Source organism: Carcharodon carcharias, chromosome 23 (genome assembly GCF_017639515.1).
Source record: "Carcharodon carcharias isolate sCarCar2 chromosome 23, sCarCar2.pri, whole genome shotgun sequence".
In the NCBI taxonomy this organism is placed as follows: Eukaryota; Metazoa; Chordata; class Chondrichthyes; order Lamniformes; family Lamnidae; genus Carcharodon; species Carcharodon carcharias.
Window position 1 is genome coordinate 49,302,803 of NC_054489.1, and position 22,337 is coordinate 49,325,139.

Sequence of the window (22,337 nt, forward strand, 5' to 3'; positions counted from 1 at the left end):
ACACACACAACAAGGCAAACACAAACAACAGAGCAAACAAAGACAACAGAGCAAACACACACAACAGAGCAAACCCAAAACAGAGCAAACACACAACAAAGAAAACTCACACAAAAAGGCAAACACACACAACAGGGCAAAAACACACAACAAGAAAAGCACACAACAGGGCAAACACACAACAGGCCAAACAGGCACAACAGGGCAAACACACACATCAGGGCGAACACACACAACAGAGCAAACACACAACAGGGCAAACACACACAACAGGGCAAAGACACACAACAGAGCATACACACAACAGAGCAAACACATAAAACAATGCAAACACAAACAATGGAGCAAACACACAACAGAGCAAACCCACAACAGAGCAAACAAACAACAGAGCAAACTCACAACAAAGCAAACACACAACAGGGCAAACACACAAAACAGGGCAAACACACACAACAGAGCAAACACACAACAGGGCAAACACACACAACACAGCAAACACACACAACAGAGCCAAAATACAACAGAGCAAACACACACAACAGAGCAAACACACAATGGGGCAAACACACACAACAGAGCAAACACACACAACAGAGCAAACACACACAACAGAGCAAACACACACAACAGAGCAAACACACAACAGAGCAAACCCACAACAGAACAAACCCACAACAGAGCAAACACAAAACAGAGCAAACACACAACAGGGCAACCAAACATGAAAGGGCATACACACACAACAGAGCAAACACACAACAGAGCACACACACAACAGAGCAAACACACAACAGAGCAAACACACAACAAAGCAAACACACACAACAAGGCAAACACACACAACAGGGCAGAAACACACAACAAGACTAAGACACAACAGAGCAAGCACACAACAGGGCAAACACACACAACAGGGCAAACACACACATCAGAGCAAACATACAACAGAGCAAACACACAACAGAGCAAACACACACAACAAGGCAAACACAAACAACGGAGCAAACACACAACAGAGCAAACCCACAACAGAGCAAACAAACAACAGAGCAAACACGCAACAGAGCAAACACACAACAGGGCACACACACATGACAGGGCAAATACACACAACAGAGCAAACAGACAACAGAGCATGCACACAACAGAGCAAACACACAACAGAGCAAACACACACAACAGAGCAAACACACACAACAGAGCAGAGACACATAACAGATCAAAAACACAACAGAGCAAACACACACAACAGAGCAAACCCACAACAGAGCAAACACACACAACAAGGCAAACACAAACAACAGAGCAAACAAACACAACAGAGCAAACACACACAACAGAGCAAACCCACAACAGAGCAAACACACAACAAAGCAAACACACAAAAAAAGGCAAACACACACAACAGGGCAAACAACACACCAAGAAAACACACAACAGGGCAAACACACAACAGGCCAAACAGGCGCAACAGGGCAAACACACACGTCAGGGCAAACACACACAACAGAGCAAACACACAACAGGGCAAACACAGACAACAAGGCAAAGACACACAACAGAGCAAACACACAACAGAGCAAACACACAAAACAAGGCAAACACAAACAATGGAGCAAACACACAAAAGAGCAAACACACACAACAGAGCAAACAAACAACAGAGCAAATCACAACAGAGCAAACACACAACAGGGCAAACACACAAAACAGGGCAAACACACACAACAGAGCAAACACACAACAAGGCAAACACACACAACAGAGCAAACACACAACAGAGCAAAAACACACAACAGAGCAACGACACAACAGGGCAAACACACACAACAAGGCAAACACCCACAACAGGGCAAACTACACAACAGAGCAAATACACAACAGTGCAAACACATACAACAGGGCAAACACACATGACAGGGCAAATACACACATAACAGGGCAAACACACACAACAGGGCAAACACATGACAGGGCAAACACACACATGACAAACCAAACACATGACACGGCAAACAAGTGAGAGCGAAACACACATATGACTGGGCAAACACATGACGGGGCAAATACATGACGGGGCAAATAAATGACAGGGAAGCACACACAACAGGGCAAATACATGACAGGGAAACAAACACAACAGGGCAAAGACACACAACTGGGCAAAAACACACGACAGGGCAAACACACACAACAGAGCAAACACACACAACAGAGCAAACACACAACAGAGCAAACACACACAACAGAGCAAACACACAACGGGGCAAACACCCACAACAGAGCAAACACACACAACAGAGCAAACACACACAACAGAGCAAACACACACAACAAGGCAAACACACAGAACAGAGCAAACACACAACAGAGCAAACCCACAACATAGCAAACCCACAACAGAGCAAACATACAACAGAGCAAACACACAACAGGGCCAACACACATGACAGGGCATAAACACACAACAGAGCAAACACACAACAGAGCACACACACAACAGAGCAAACACACAACAGAGCAAACACACAACAAAGCACACGCACACAACAAGGCAAACACACACAACAGGGCAAAAAAACACAACAGAGCAATGACACAACAGGGCAAACAGACACAACAAGGCAAACACACACAACAGAGCAAATACACAACAGAGCAAACACACACAACAGAGCAAACACACACAACAGAGCAAAGACACACAACAAGGCAAACACACACAACAGAGCAAACACACAACAGAGCAAACCCACAACAGAGCAAACCCACAACAGAGCAAACCCACAACAGAGCAAACACCCAACAGAGCAAACACACAACAGAGCAAACAAACAACAAAGCAAACACACACAACAAGGCAAACACACACAACAGGGCAGAAACACAGAACAAGACACTAACACAACAGAGCAAGCACAAAACAGGGCAAACACACACAACAGGGCAAACAAACACATCAGGGCAAACACACACAACAGAGCAAACACACAACAGGGCATACACACACAACAGGGCAAACACACACATCAGAGCAAACTCACAACAGAGAAAACACACAACAGAGCAAACACACACAACAAGACAAAGACAAACAACGGAGCAAACGCACAACAGAGCAAACCCACAACAGAGCAAACAAACAACAGAGCAAACACGCAACAGAGCAAAAACACAACAGGGCAAACACTCATGACAGGGCAAACACACACAACAGAGCCAACACACAGCAGAGCACAAACACAACAGAGCATACACACAAGAGAGCAAACAAACAACAGAGCAAACACACAACAGAGCACACACACAACAGAGCAAAAACACAACAGAGCAAACACACACAACAGAGCAAACACACACAACAGACCAAAAACACAACAGAGCAAACACACAACAGAGCACACACACAACAGAGCACACACACAACAGGGCAAACACACACATCAGGGCAAAGACTCACAACAGAGCAAACACATAACAGGGCAAACACACACAACAGGGCAAAGACACACAACAGAGCAAACACACAACAGAGCAAACACACAAAACAAGGCAAAAACAAACAATGGAGCAAACACACAACAGAGCAAACCCACAACAGAGCAAACAAACAACAGAGCAAACACACAACAGAGCAAACACACAACAGGGCAAACACACAAGAACGGGCAAACGCACACAACAGAGCAAACACACAAGAGGGCAAACACACACAACAGAGCAAACACACAACAGAGCAAAGACAAACAACAGAGCAAACATACAACAGCGCAAACACACACAACAGGGCAAAAACACAACAGGGCAAAAACACACAACATGGCAAACACACACAACGGGGCAAACACACACAACAGGGCAAACACACACAACAGAGCAAAACAACAACAGAGCAAACCAACAAAAGAGCAAACCCACAACAGAGCAATCACACAACAGAGCAAACACACAACAGGGACAACACACACAACAGGGCAAACACACACAACAAAGCAAACACACAACAGAGCACACACACAACAGAGCAAACAAACACAACAAGGCAAACACACACAACAGGGCAAAAACACACAACAAGGCAAACACACACAACAGGGCAAACAACACAACAGAGCAAATACACAACAGAGCAAACACATACAACAGGGCAAACACACACGACAGGGCAAATACACACATAACAGGGCAAACACACACAACAGGGCAAACACATGACGGGGCAATCACACACATGACAAACCAAACACATGACACGGCAAACAAATGACAGCGAAAAACACACATGACTGGGCAAACACATGACGGGGCAAATACATGACAGGGCAAATAAATGACAGGGAAGCACACACAACAGGGCAAATACATGACAGGGAAACAAACACAACAGGGCAAACAAACACAACTGGGCAAACACACACGACAGGGCAAACACACACAACAGAGCAAACACACACTACAGAGCAAACACACACAACAGAGCAAACACAAAACGGGGCAAAAACACACAACAGAGCAAACACACACAACAGAGCAAACACACAACGGGGCAAACACACACAACAGAGCAAACACACACAACAGAGCAAACACACACAACAGAGCAAACACACAATGGGGCAAAAACACACAACAGAGCAAACACACACAACAGAGCAAACACACAACAGGGCAAACACACACAACAGAGCAAACACACACAACAGAGCCAACACAAACAACAGAGCAAACACACACAACAGAGCAAACACACACAACAGAGCAAACACACACAACAGAGCAAACACACACAACAAGGGAAACACACAACAGAACAAACACACAACAGAGCAAACCCACAACAGAGCAAACCCACGACAGAGCAAACACACAACAGAGCAAACACACAACAGGGCCAACACACACGACAGGGCATACACACACAACAGAGCAAACACACAACGGAGCACACACACAACAGAGCAAACACACAACAGAGCAAACACACAACAAAGCAAACACACACAACAAGGCAAACACACACAACAGGGCAGAAACACACAACAAGACTAACACACAACAGAGCAAGCACACAACAGGGCAAACACACAACAGGGCAAACACACACAACAGGGCAAACACACACATCAGGGCGAACAAACACAACAGAGAAAATACACAACAGGGCATACACACACAACAGGGCAAACACACACATCAGAGCAAACATACAACAGAGAAAACACACAACAGAGCAAACACACACAACAAGGCAAACACAAACAACGGAGTAAACACACAACAGAGCAAACACACAACAGAGCAAACAAACAACAGAGCAAACACGCAACAGAGCAAAAACACAACAGGGCAAACACACATGACTGGGCAAACACACACAACAGAGCAAAAACACAACAGAGCACACACACAACAGAGCAAACACACAACAGAGCAAACAAACAACAGAGCAAACAAGGAACAGAGCAAACACACAACAGGGCAAACACACACGACAGGGCATACACACACAACAGAGCAAACACACAACGGAGCACACACACAACAGAGCAAACACACAACAGAGCAAACACACAACAAAGCAAACACACACAACAGGGCAAACACACAACAGGGCAAACACACACAACAGGGCAAACACACACATCAGGGCGAACAAACACAACAGAGAAAATACACAACAGAGCATACACACACAACAGGGCAAACACACACATCAGAGCAAACACACAACAGAGAACACAAACAACAGAGCAAACACACACAACAAGGCAAACACAAACAACGGAGCAAACACACAACAGAGCAAACCCACAACAGAGCAAACAAACAACAGAGCAAACACGCAACAGAGCAAAAACACAACAGGGCAAACACACATGACTGGGCAAACACACACAACAGAGCAAAAACACAACAGAGCACACACACAACAGAGAAAACACACAACAGAGCAAACAAACAACAGAGCAAACAAGGAACAGAGCAAACACACAACAGGGCAAACACACATATCAGGGCAAACACACACAACAGAGCAAACACACAACAGAGCACACACACAACAGAGCAAAAACACACAACAGAGCAAAAACACACAACAGAGCAAATACACAACGGGGCAAAAACACACAACAGAGCAAACACACACAACAGAGCAAACACACAACAGGGCAAACAGACACAACAGAGCAAACACACACAACAGAGCAAAGACATACAACAGAGCAAACACACAAGGGGGCAAACACACAAAACAGAGCAAACACACACAACAGAGCAAACACACACTACAGAGCAAACACACACAACAGAGCAAACACACAATGGGGCAAAAACACACAACAGAGCAAACACACACAACAGAGCAAACACACAACAGGGCAAACAGATGCAACAGAGCAAACACACACAACAGAGCAAACACACAACGGGGCAAACACAAACAACAGAGCAAAAACAGACAACAGAGCCAACACACACAACAGAGCAAACAGACACAAAAAGGCAAACACACACAACAGAGCAAACACACAACAGAGCAAACCCACAACAGAGCAAACCCACAACAGAGCAAACCCACAACAGAGCAAACACACAACAGGGCCAACACACACGACAGGGCATACACACACAACAGAGCAAACACACAACAGAGCACACACACAACAGAGCAAACACACAACAGAGCAAACACACAACAAAGCAAACACACACAACAAGGCAAACACACACAACAGGGCAAAAACACACAACAAGACTAACACACAACAGAGCAAGCACACAACAGGGCAAACACACACAACACAGCAAACACACACATCAGGGCAAACAAACACAACAGAGCAAACACAGAACAGGGCATACACACACAACAGAGCAAACACACAACAGAGCAAACACACAACAGGGACAACACACACAACAGGGCAAACACACACAACAAAGCAAATACACAACAGAGCACGCAAACAACAGAGCAAACAAACACAACAAGGCAAACACACACAACAGAGCAAACACACACAACAGAGCAAACACACACAACAGAGCAAACACACACAACAAGGAAAACACACACAACAGAGCAAACACACAACAGAGCAAACCCACAACAGAGCAAACCCACAACAGAGCAAACCCACAACAGAGCAAACACACAACAGAGCAAACACACACGACAGGGCCAACACACACGACAGGGCATACACACACAACAGAGCAAACACACAACGGAGCACACACACAACAGAGCAAACACACAACAGGGCAAACACACATATCAGGGCAAACACACACAACAGAGCAAACACACAACTGAGCACACACACAACAGAGCAAAAACACACAACAGAGCAAACACACACAACAGAGCAAACACACAACAGGGCAAACAGACACAACAGAGCAAACACACACAACAGAGCAAAGACACACAACAGAGCAAACACACAAGGGGGCAAACACACAAAACAGAGCAAACACACACAACAGAGCAAACACACACAACAGAGCAAACACACACAACAGAGCAAACACACAATGGGGCAAAAACACACAACAGAGCAAACACACACAACAGAGCAAACACACAACAGGGCAAACAGATGCAACAGAGCAAACACACACAACAGAGCCAACACACACAACAGATCAAACACACAACGGGGCAAACACACACAACAGAGCAAAAACAGACAACAGAGCCAACACACACAACAGAGCAAACACACACAACAAGGCAAACACACACAACAGAGCAAACACACAACAGAGCAAACCCACAACAGAGCACACCCACAACAGAGCAAACCCACAACAGAGCAAACACACAACAGGGCCAACACACACGACAGGGCATACACACACAACAGAGCAAACACACAGCAGAGCACACACACAACAGAGCAAACACACAACAGAGCAAACACACAACAAAGCAAACACACACAACAAGGCAAACACACACAACAGGGCAGAAAAACACAACAAGACTAACACACAACAGAGCAAGCACACAACAGGGCAAACACACACAACAAGGCAAACACACACATCAGGGCAAAAAAACACAACAGAGCAAACACAGAACAGGGCATACACACACAACAGAGCAAACACACAACAGAGGAAACACACAACAGGGACAACACACACGACAGGGCAAACACACACAACAAAGCAAACACACAACAGAGCACGCAAACAACAGAGCAAACAAACACAACAAGGCAAACACACACAACAGGGCAAACACACACAACAAGGCAAACACACACAACAGGGCAAACAACACAACAGAGCAAATAGACAACAGAGCAAATACATACAACAGGGCAAACACACACGATAGGGCAAAAACACACATAACAGGGCAGACACAAACAACAGGGCAAACAAATGATGGGGCAATAACACACATGACAAACCAAACACATGACACGGCAAACAAATGACAGCGAAAAACACACATGACTGGGCAAACACATGACGGGGCAAATACATGACAGGGCAAATAAATGACAGGGAAGCACACACAACAGGGCAAATACATGACAGGGAAACAAACACAACAGGGCAAACACACACAACTGGGCAAACACACGACAGGGCAAACACACACAACAGAGCAAACACACAACAAGGCAAACACACACAACAGAGCAAACACACAACAGAGCAAAAACATACAACAGAGCAACGACACAACAGGGCAAACACACACAACAAGGCAAACACCCACAACAGGGCAAACTACACAACAGAGCAAATACACAACAGTGCAAACACAAACAACAGGGCAAACACACATGACAGTGCAAATACACACATAACAGGTCAAACACACACAACAGGGCAAACACAAGACAGGGCAAACACACACATGACAAACCAAACACATGACACGGCAAACAAATGAGAGCAAAACACACATATGACTGGGCAAACACATGACGGGGCAAATACATGATGGGGCAAATAAATGACAGGGAAGCACACACAACAGGGCAAATACATGACAGGGAAACAAACACAACAGGGCAAAGACACACAACTGGGCAAAAACACACGACAGGGCAAACACACACAACAGAGCAAACACACACAAAAGAGCAAACACACAACAGAGCAAACACACACAACAGAGCAAACACACAACGGGGCAAACACACACAACAGAGCAAACACACACAACAGAGCAAACACACACAACAGAGCAAACACACACAACAAGGCAAACACACACAACAGAGCAAACACACAACAGAGCAAACCCACAACATAGCAAACCCACAACAGAGCAAACATACAACAGAGCAAACACACAACAGGGCCAACACACATGACAGGGCATAAACACACAACAGAGCAAACACACAACAGAGCACACACACAACAGAGCAAACACACAACAGAGCAAACACACAACAAAGCACACGCACACAACAAGGCAAACACACACAACAGGGCAGAAACACACAACAAGACTAACACACAACAGAGCAAGCACACAACAGGGCAAACACACAACGGGGCAAACACACACAACAGGGCAAACACACACAACAGGGCAAACACACACAACAGAGCAAACACAGAACAGGGCATACACACACAACAGAGCAAACACACAACAGAGCAAACACACAACAGGGACAACACACACAACAGGGCAAACACACACAACAAAGCAAACACACAACAGAGCACGCAAACAACAGAGCAAACAAACACAACAAGGCAAACACACACAACAGAGCAAACACACACAACAGAGCAAACACACACAACAGAGCAAACACACACAACAAGGAAAACACACACAACAGAGCAAACACACAACAGAGCAAACCCACAACAGAGCAAACCCACAACAGAGCAAACCCACAACAGAGCAAACACACAACAGAGCAAACACACACGACAGGGCCAACACACACGACAGGGCATACACACACAACAGAGCAAACACACAACGGAGCACACACACAACAGAGCAAACACACAACAGGGCAAACACACATATCAGGGCAAACACACACAACAGAGCAAACACACAACTGAGCACACACACAACAGAGCAAAAACACACAACAGAGCAAACACACACAACAGAGCAAACACACAACAGGGCAAACAGACACAACAGAGCAAACACACACAACTGAGCAAAGACACACAACAGAGCAAACACACAAGGGGGCAAACACACAAAACAGAGCAAACACACACAACAGAGCAAACACACACAACAGAGCAAACACACACAACAGAGCAAACACACAATGGGGCAAAAACACACAACAGAGCAAACACACACAACAGAGCAAACACATAACAGGGCAAACAGATGCAACAGAGCAAACACACACAACAGAGCCAACACACACAACAGATCAAACACACAACGGGGCAAACACACACAACAGAGCAAAAACAGACAACAGAGCCAACACACACAACAGAGCAAACACACACAACAAGGCAAACACACACAACAGAGCAAACACACAACAGAGCAAACCCACAACAGAGCACACCCACAACAGAGCAAACCCACAACAGAGCAAACACACAACAGGGCCAACACACACGACAGGGCATACACACACAACAGAGCAAACACACAGCAGAGCACACACACAACAGAGCAAACACACAACAGAGCAAACACACAACAAAGCAAACACACACAACAAGGCAAACACACACAACAGGGCAGAAAAACACAACAAGACTAACACACAACAGAGCAAGCACACAACAGGGCAAACACACACAACAAGGCAAACACACACATCAGGGCAAACAAACACAACAGAGCAAACACAGAACAGGGCATACACACACAACAGAGCAAACACACAACAGAGGAAACACACAACAGGGACAACACACACGACAGGGCAAACACACACAACAAAGCAAACACACAACAGAGCACGCAAACAACAGAGCAAACAAACACAACAAGGCAAACACACACAACAGGGCAAACACACACAACAAGGCAAACACACACAACAGGGCAAACAACACAACAGAGCAAATAGACAACAGAGCAAATACATACAACAGGGCAAACACACACGATAGGGCAAAAACACACATAACAGGGCAGACACAAACAACAGGGCAAACAAATGATGGGGCAATAACACACATGACAAACCAAACACATGACACGGCAAACAAATGACAGCGAAAAACACACATGACTGGGCAAACACATGACGGGGCAAATACATGACAGGGCAAATAAATGACAGGGAAGCACACACAACAGGGCAAATACATGACAGGGAAACAAACACAACAGGGCAAACACACACAACTGGGCAAACACACGACAGGGCAAACACACACAACAGAGCAAACACACAACAAGGCAAACACACACAACAGAGCAAACACACAACAGAGCAAAAACATACAACAGAGCAACGACACAACAGGGCAAACACACACAACAAGGCAAACACCCACAACAGGGCAAACTACACAACAGAGCAAATACACAACAGTGCAAACACATACAACAGGGCAAACACACATGACAGTGCAAATACACACATAACAGGGCAAACACACACAACAGGGCAAACACATGACAGGGCAAACACACACATGACAAACCAAACACATGACACGGCAAACAAATGAGAGCAAAACACACATATGACTGGGCAAACACATGACGGGGCAAATACATGATGGGGCAAATAAATGACAGGGAAGCACACACAACAGGGCAAATACAAATACATGACAGGGAAACAAACACAACAGGGCAAAGACACACAACTGGGCAAAAACACACGACAGGGCAAACACACACAACAGAGCAAACACACACAAAAGAGCAAACACACAACAGAGCAAACACACACAACAGAGCAAACACACAACGGGGCAAACACACACAACAGAGCAAACACACACAACAGAGCAAACACACACAACAGAGCAAACACACACAACAAGGCAAACACACACAACAGAGCAAACACACAACAGAGCAAACCCACAACATAGCAAACCCACAACAGAGCAAACATACAACAGAGCAAACACACAACAGGGCCAACACACATGACAGGGCATAAACACACAACAGAGCAAACACACAACAGAGCACACACACAACAGAGCAAACACACAACAGAGCAAACACACAACAAAGCACACGCACACAACAAGGCAAACACACACAACAGGGCAGAAACACACAACAAGACTAACACACAACAGAGCAAGCACACAACAGGGCAAACACACAACGGGGCAAACACACACAACAGGGCAAACACACACAACAGGGCAAACACACACAACAGGGCAAACACACACATCAGAGCAAACACACAACAGAGAAAACACACAACAGAGCAAACACACACAACAAGGCAAACACAAACAACGGAGCAAACACACAACAGAGCAAACCCACAACAGAGCAAACAAACAACAGAGCAAACACGCAACAGAGCAAACACACCACAGGGCAAACACACATGACAGGGGAAACACACAACAGAGCAAACACACAACAGAGCACACAGACAACAGAGCAAACACACAACAGAGAAAACACACACAACAGAGCAAACACACACAACAGACCAAAAACACAACAGAGCAAACACACAACAGAGCACACACACAACATAGCAAACACACAACAGAGCAAACACACACAACAGGGCAAACAAACACATCAGGGCAAACACACACAACAGAGCAAACACACAACAGGGCATACACACACAACAGGGCAAACACACACATCAGAGCAAACACACAACAGAGCAAACACACACAACAAGGCAAACACAAACAAAGGAGCAAACACACAACAGAGCAAACCCTCAATAGAGCAAACAAACAACAGAGCAAAAACGCAACAGAGCAAACACACAACAGGGCAAACACACATGACAGGGCAAACACACACAACAGAGCAAACACACAACAGAGCACACAGACAACAGAGCAAACAGACAACAGAGCAAAAACACACAACAGAGCAAACACACACAACAGACCAAAAACACAACAGAGCAAACACACACAACAAGGCAAACACAAACAACAGAGCAAACAAAAACAACAGAGCAAACACATACAACAGAGCAAACCCACAACAGAGCAAACACACAACAAAGCAAACACACACAAAAAGGCAAACACACACAACAGGGCAAAAACACACAACAAGAAAAACACACAACAGGGCAAACACACAACAGGCCAAACAGGCACAACAGGGCAAACACACACATCAGGGCAAACACACACAACAGAGCAAACACACAACAGGGCAAACACACACAACAGGGCAAAAACACAACAGGGCAAACACACAACAGAGCAAACAAACACCAGAGCAAAATCACAACAGAGCAAACACACAACAGGGCAAACACACAAAACAGGGCAAACACACACAACAGAGCAAACACACAACAGAGCAAACCCACACAACAGAGCAAACACACAACAAAGCAAACACACACAACAGGGCAAACACACAACAGGGCAAAAACACACAACAGGGCAAACACACAACAGGCCAAACAGGCACAACAGGGCAAACACACACATCAGGGCAAACACACACAACAGAGCAAACACACAACAGGGCAAACACACACAACAGGGCAAAAACACAACAGGGCAAACACACAACAGAGCAAACAAACACCAGAGCAAAATCACGACAGAGCAAACACACAACAGGGCAAACACACAAAACAGGGCAAACACACACAACAGAGCAAACACACAACAGAGCAAAATCACAACAGAGCAAGCACACAACAGAGCAAAAAAACACAACAGAGCAATGACACAACAGGGCAAACAGACACAACAAGGCAAACACACACAACAGAGCAAATACACAACAAACACACACAACAGAGCAAACACACACAACAGAGCAAAGACACACAACAAGGCAAACACACACAACAGAGCAAACACACAACAGGGCAAACACACAAAAACGGGCAAACGCACACAACACAGCAAACACACAACAGGGCAAACACACACAACAGAGCAAACACACAACAGAGCAAAGACAAACAACAGAGCAAACATACAACAGCGCAAACACACACAACAGGGCAAAAACACAACAGGGCAAAAACACACAACATGGCAAACACACACAACGGGGCAAACACACACAACAAGGCAAACACACACAACAGAGCAAACACACACAACAAGGCAAACACACACAACAGAGCAAAACAACAACAGAGCAAACCAACAAAAGAGCAAACCCACAACAGAGCAATCACACAACAGAGCAAACACACAACAGGGACAACACACACAACAGGGCAAACACACACAACAAAGCAAACACACAACAGAGCACACACACAACAGAGCAAACAAACACAACAAGGCAAACACACACAACAGGGCAAAAACACACAACAAGGCAAACACACACAACAGGGCAAACAACACAACAGAGCAAATACACAACAGAGCAAACACATACAACAGGGCAAACACACACGACAGGGTAAATACACAAATAACAGGGCAAATACACACAACAGGGCAAACACAAGACGGGGCAATCACACACATGACAAACCAAACACGTGACACGGCAAACAAATGACAGCGAAACACACACATGACTGGGCAAACACAAGACGGGGCAAATACATGACAGGGCAAATAAATGAAAGGGAAGCACACACAACAGGGCAAATACATGAAAGGGAAACAAACACAACAGGGCAAACACACACAACTGGGCAAACACACACTACAGGGCAAACACACACAACAGGGCAAACACACACAACAGAGCAAACACACAACAGAACAAACACACAACAGAGCAAACACACACAACAGAACAAACACACAACGGGGCAAAAACACACAACAGAGAAAACACACACAACAGAGCAAACACACAACAGGGCAAACAGACACAACAGAGCAAACACACACAACAGAGCAAACACACACAACAGAGGAAACACACAACGGGGCAAAGACACACAACAGAGAAAAAACACACAACAGAGCAAAAACACACAACAGAGCAAATACACAACGGGGCAAAAACACACAACAGAGCAAACACACACAACAGAGCAAACACACAACAGGGCAAACAGACACAACAGAGCAAACACACACAACAGAGCAAAGACACACAACAGAGCAAACACACAAGGGGGCAAACACACAAAACAGAGCAAACACACACAACAGAGCAAACACACACAACAGAGCAAACACACACAACAGAGCAAACACACAATGGGGCAAAAACACACAACAGAGCAAACACACACAACAGAGCAAACACACAACAGGGCAAACAGATACAACAGAGCAAACAGACACAACAGAGCCAACACACACAACAGAGCAAACACACAACAGGGCATACACACACAACAGGGCAAAAACAAACATCAGAGCAAACACACACAACAGAGCAAACCCACAACAGAGCAAATACACAACAAAGCAAACACACACAAAAAGGCAAACACACACAACTGGGCAAAAACACATAACAGGTCAAACACACACAACAGATCAAACACACACAACAGAGCAAAAACACACAACAGAGCAAACACACACAACAGAGCAAACACACAACAGAGCAAACACACACAACAGAGCAAACACACAATGGGGCAAAAACACACAACAGAGCAAACACACACAACAGAGCAAACACACAACAGAGCACACACACAACAGAGCAAACACACAACAGAGCAAACACACAACAAAGCACACGCACACAACAAGGCAAACACACACAACAGGGCAGAAACACACAACAAGACTAACACACAACAGAGCAAGCACACAACAGGGCAAACACACAACGGGGCAAACACACACAACAGGGAAAACACACACAACAGGGCAAACACACACAACAGGGCAAACACACACATCAGAGCAAACACACAACAGAGAAAACACACAACAGAGCAAACACACACAACAAGGCAAACACAAACAACGGAGCAAACACACAACAGAGCAAACCCACAACAGAGCAAACAAACAACAGAGCAAACACGCAACAGAGCAAACACACTACAGGGCAAACACACATGACAGGGGAAACACACAACAGAGCAAACACACAACAGAGCACACAGACAACAGAGCAAACACACAACAGAGAAAACACACACAACAGAGCAAACACACACAACAGACCAAAAACACAACAGAGCAAACACACAACAGAGCACACACACAACAGAGCAAACACACAACAGAGCAAACACACACAACAGGGCAAACAAACACATCAGGGCAAACACACACAACAGAGCAAACACACAACAGGGCAAACACACACAACAGGGCAAACACACACAACAGAGCAAACACACAACAGCGCAAACACACACAACAGGGCAAACACAAACAACGGAGCAAACACACAACAGAGCAAACCCTCAATAGAGCAAACAAACAACAGAGCAAAAACGCAACAGAGCAAACACACAACAGGGCAAACACACATGACAGGGCAAACACACACAACAGAGCAAACACACAACAGAGCACACAGACAACAGAGCAAACACACAACAGAGCAAACACACACAACAGAGCAAACACACACAACAGACCAAAAACACAACAGAGCAAACACACACAACAAGGCAAACACAAACAACAGAGCAAACAAAAACAACAGAGCAAACACATACAACAGAGCAAACCCACAACAGAGCAAACACACAACAAAGCAAACACACACAAAAAGGCAAACACACACAACAGGGCAAAAACACACAACAAGAAAAACACACAACAGGGCAAACACACAACAGGCCAAACAGGCACAACAGGGCAAACACACACATCAGGGCAAACACACACAACAGGGCAAAAACACAACAGGGCAAACACACAACAGAGCAAACAAACACCAGAGCAAAATCACAACAGAGCAAACACACAACAGGGCAAACACACAAAACAGGGCAAACACACACAACAGAGCAAACACACAACAGAGCAAACCCACACAACAGAGCAAACACACAACAAAGCAAACACACACAACAGAGCAAACACACAACAGGGCAAAAACACACAACAGGGCAAACACACAACAGGCCAAACAGGCACAAGAGGGCAAACACACACATCAGGGCAAACACACACAACAGAGCAAACACACAACAGGGCAAACACACACAACAGGGCAAAAACACAACAGGGCAAACACACAACAGAGCAAACAAACACCAGAGCAAAATCACGACAGAGCAAACACACAACAGGGCAAACACACAAAACAGGGCAAACACACACAACAGAGCAAACACACAACAGAGCAAATTCACAACAGAGCAAGCACACAACAGAGCAAAAAAATACAACAGAGCAATGACACAACAGGGCAAACAGACACAACAAGGCAAGCACACACAACAGAGCAAATACACAACAAACACACACAACAGAGCAAACACACACAACAGAGCAAAGACACACAACAAGGCAAACACACACAACAGGGCAAACAAACACATCAGGGCAAACACACAACAGAGCAAACACACAACAGGGCAAACACACAAAAACGGGCAAACGCACACAACACAGCAAACACACAACAGGGCAAACACACACAACAGAGCAAACACACAACAGAGCAAAGACAAACAACAGAGCAAACATACAACAGCGCAAACACACACAACAGGGCAAAAACACAACAGGGCAAAAACACACAACATGGCAAACACACACAACGGGGCAAACACACACAACAAGGCAAACACACACAACAGAGCAAACACACACAACAAGGCAAACACACACAACAGAGCAAAACAACAACAGAGCAAACCAACAAAAGAGCAAACCCACAACAGAGCAATCACACAACAGAGCAAACACACAACAGGGACAACACACACAACAGGGCAAACACACACAACAAAGCAAACACACAACAGAGCACACACACAACAGAGCAAACAAACACAACAAGGCAAACACACACAACAGGGGAAAAAATGCACAACAAGGCAAACACACACAACAGGGCAAACAACACAACAGAGCAAATACACAACAGAGCAAACACATACAACAGGGCAAACACACACGACAGGGTAAATACACAAATAACAGGGCAAATACACACAACAGGGCAAACACATGACGGGGCAATCACACACATGACAAACCAAACACGTGACACGGCAAACAAATGACAGCGAAACACACACATGACTGGGCAAACACAAGACGGGGCAAATACATGACAGGGCAAATAAATGAAAGGGAAGCACACACAACAGGGCAAATACATGAAAGGGAAACAAACACAACAGGGCAAACACACACAACTGGGCAAACACACACTACAGGGCAAACACACACAACAGGGCAAACACACACAACAGAGCAAACACACAACAGAACAAACACACAACAGAGCAAACACACACAACAGAACAAACACACAACGGGGCAAAAACACACAACAGAGAAAACACACACAACAGAGCAAACACACAACAGGGCAAACAGACACAACAGAGCAAACACACACAACAGAGCAAACACACACAACAGAGGAAACACACAACGGGGCAAACACACACAACAGAGAAAAAACACACAACAGAGCAAAAACACACAACAGAGCAAATACACAACGGGGCAAAAACACACAACAGAGCAAACACACACAACAGAGCAAACACACAACAGGGCAAACAGACACAACAGAGCAAACACACACAACAGAGCAAAGACACACAACAGAGCAAACACACAAGGGGGCAAACACACAAAACAGAGCAAACACACACAACAGAGCAAACACACACAACAGAGCAAACACACACAACAGAGCAAACACACAATGGGGCAAAAACACACAACAGAGCAAACACACACAACAGAGCAAACACACAACAGGGCAAACAGATACAACAGAGCAAACAGACACAACAGAGCCAACACACACAACAGAGCAAACACACAACAGGGCATACACACACAACAGGGCAAAAACAAACATCAGAGCAAACACACACAACAGAGCAAACCCACAACAGAGCAAATACACAACAAAGCAAACACACACAAAAAGGCAAACACACACAACTGGGCAAAAACACATAACAGGTCAAACACACACAACAGATCAAACACACACAACAGAGCAAAAACACACAACAGAGCAAACACACACAACAGGGCAAACACACAACAGAGCAAACACACACAACAGAGCAAACACAAAACAGGGCAAACACACACAACAGAGCAAACACACACAACAGAGCAAACACACAACAGGGCAAACACACAACAGAGCAAACACACAACAGAGCAAACACACAACAAAGCACACGCACACAACAAGGCAAACACACACAACAGGGCAGAAACACACAACAAGACTAACACACAACAGAGCAAGCACACAACAGGGCAAACACACAACGGGGCAAACACACACAACAGGGCAAACACACACAACAGGGCAAACACACACAACAGGGCAAACACACACATCAGAGCAAACACACAACAGAGAAAACACACAACAGAGCAAACACACACAACAAGGCAAACACAAACAACGGAGCAAACACACAACAGAGCAAACCCACAACAGATCAAACAAACAACAGAGCAAACACTCAACAGAGCAAACACACTACAGGGCAAACACACATGACAGGGGAAACACACAACAGAGCAAACACACAACAGAGCACACAGACAACAGAGCAAACACACAACAGAGAAAACACACACAACAGAGCAAACACACACAACAGACCAAAAACACAACAGAGCAAACACACAACAGAGCACACACACAACAGAGCAAACACACAACAGAGCAAACACACACAACAGGGCAAACAAACACGACAGGGCAAACTCGCAACAGAGCAAACACACAACAGGGCAAACACACACAACAGGGGAAACACACACAACAGAGCAAACACACAACAGGGCAAACACACACAACAAGGCAAACACAAACAAAGGAGCAAACACACAACAGAGCAAACCCTCAATAGAGCAAACAAACAACAGAGCAAAAACGCAACAGAGCAAACACACAACAGGGCAAACACACATGACAGGGCAAACACACACAACAGAGCAAACACACAACAGAGCACACAGACAACAGAGCAAACAGACAACAGAGCAAAAACACACAACAGAGCAAACACACACAACAGACCAAAAACACAACAGAGCAAACACACACAACAAGGCAAACACAAACAACAGAGCAAACAAAAACAACAGAGCAAACACATACAACAGAGCAAACCCACAACAGAGCAAACACACAACAAAGCAAACACACACAAAAAGGCAAACACACACAACAGGGCAAAAACACACAACAAGAAAAACACACAACAGGGCAAACACACAACAGGCCAAACAGGCACAACAGGGCAAACACACACATCAGGGCAAACACACACAACAGAGCAAACACACAAAAGGGCAAACACACACAACAGGGCAAAAACACAACAGGGCAAACACACAACAGAGCAAACAAACACCAGAGCAAAATCACAACAGAGCAAACACACAACAGGGCAAACACACAAAACAGGGCAAACACACACAACAGAGCAAACACACAACAGAGCAAACCCACACAACAGAGCAAACACACAACAAAGCAAACACACACAACAGAGCAAACACACAACAGGGCAAAAACACACAACAGGGCAAACACACAACAGGCCAAACAGGCACAACAGGGCAAACACACACATCAGGGCAAACACACACAACAGAGCAAACACACAACAGGGCAAACACACACAACAGGGCAAAAACACAACGGGGCAAACACACAACAGAGCAAACAAACACCAGAGCAAAATCACGACAGAGCAAACACACAACAGGGCAAACACACAAAACAGGGCAAACACACACAACAGAGCAAACACACAACAGAGCAAAATCACAACAGAGCAAGCACACAACAGAGCAAAAAAACACAACAGAGCAATGACACAACAGGGCAAACAGACACAACAAGGCAAACACACACAACAGAGCAAATACACAACAAACACACACAACAGAGCAAACACACACAACAGAGCAAAGACACACAACAAGGCAAACACACACAACAGGGCAAACAAACACATCAGGGCAAACACACAACAGAGCAAACACACAACAGGGCAAACACACAAAAACGGGCAAACGCACACAACACAGCAAACACACAACAGGGCAAACACACACAACAGAGCAAACACACAACAGAGCAAAGACAAACAACAGAGCAAACATACAACAGCGCAAACACACACAACAGGGCAAAAACACAACAGGGCAAAAACACACAACATGGCAAACACACACAACGGGGCAAACACACACAACAAGGCAAACACACACAACAGAGCAAACACACACAACAAGGCAAACACACACAACAGAGCAAAACAACAACAGAGCAAACCAACAAAAGAGCAAACCCACAACAGAGCAATCACACAACAGAGCAAACACACAACAGGGACAACACACACAACAGGGCAAACACACACAACAAAGCAAACACACAACAGAGCACACACACAACAGAGCAAACAAACACAACAAGGCAAACACACACAACAGGGCAAAAACACACAACAAGGCAAACACACACAACAGGGCAAACAACACAACAGAGCAAATACACAACAGAGCAAACACATACAACAGGGCAAACACACACGACAGGGTAAATACACAAATAACAGGGCAAATACACACAACAGGTCAAACACATGACGGGGCAATCACACACATGACAAACCAAACACGTGACACGGCAAACAAATGACAGCGAAACACACACATGACTGGGCAAACACAAGACGGGGCAAATACATGACAGGGCAAATAAATGACAGGGAAGCACACACAACAGGGCAAATACATGAAAGGGAAACAAACACAACAGGGCAAACACACACAACTGGGCAAACACACACTACAGGGCAAACACACACAACAGGGCAAACACACACAACAGAGCAAACACACAACAGAACAAACACACAACAGAGCAAACACACACAACAGAACAAACACACAACGGGGCAAAAACACACAACAGAGAAAACACACACAACAGAGCAAACACACAACAGGGCAAACAGACACAACAGAGCAAACACACACAACAGAGCAAACACACACAACAGAGGAAACACACAACGGGGCAAACACACACAACAGAGAAAAAACACACAACAGAGCAAAAACACACAACAGAGCAA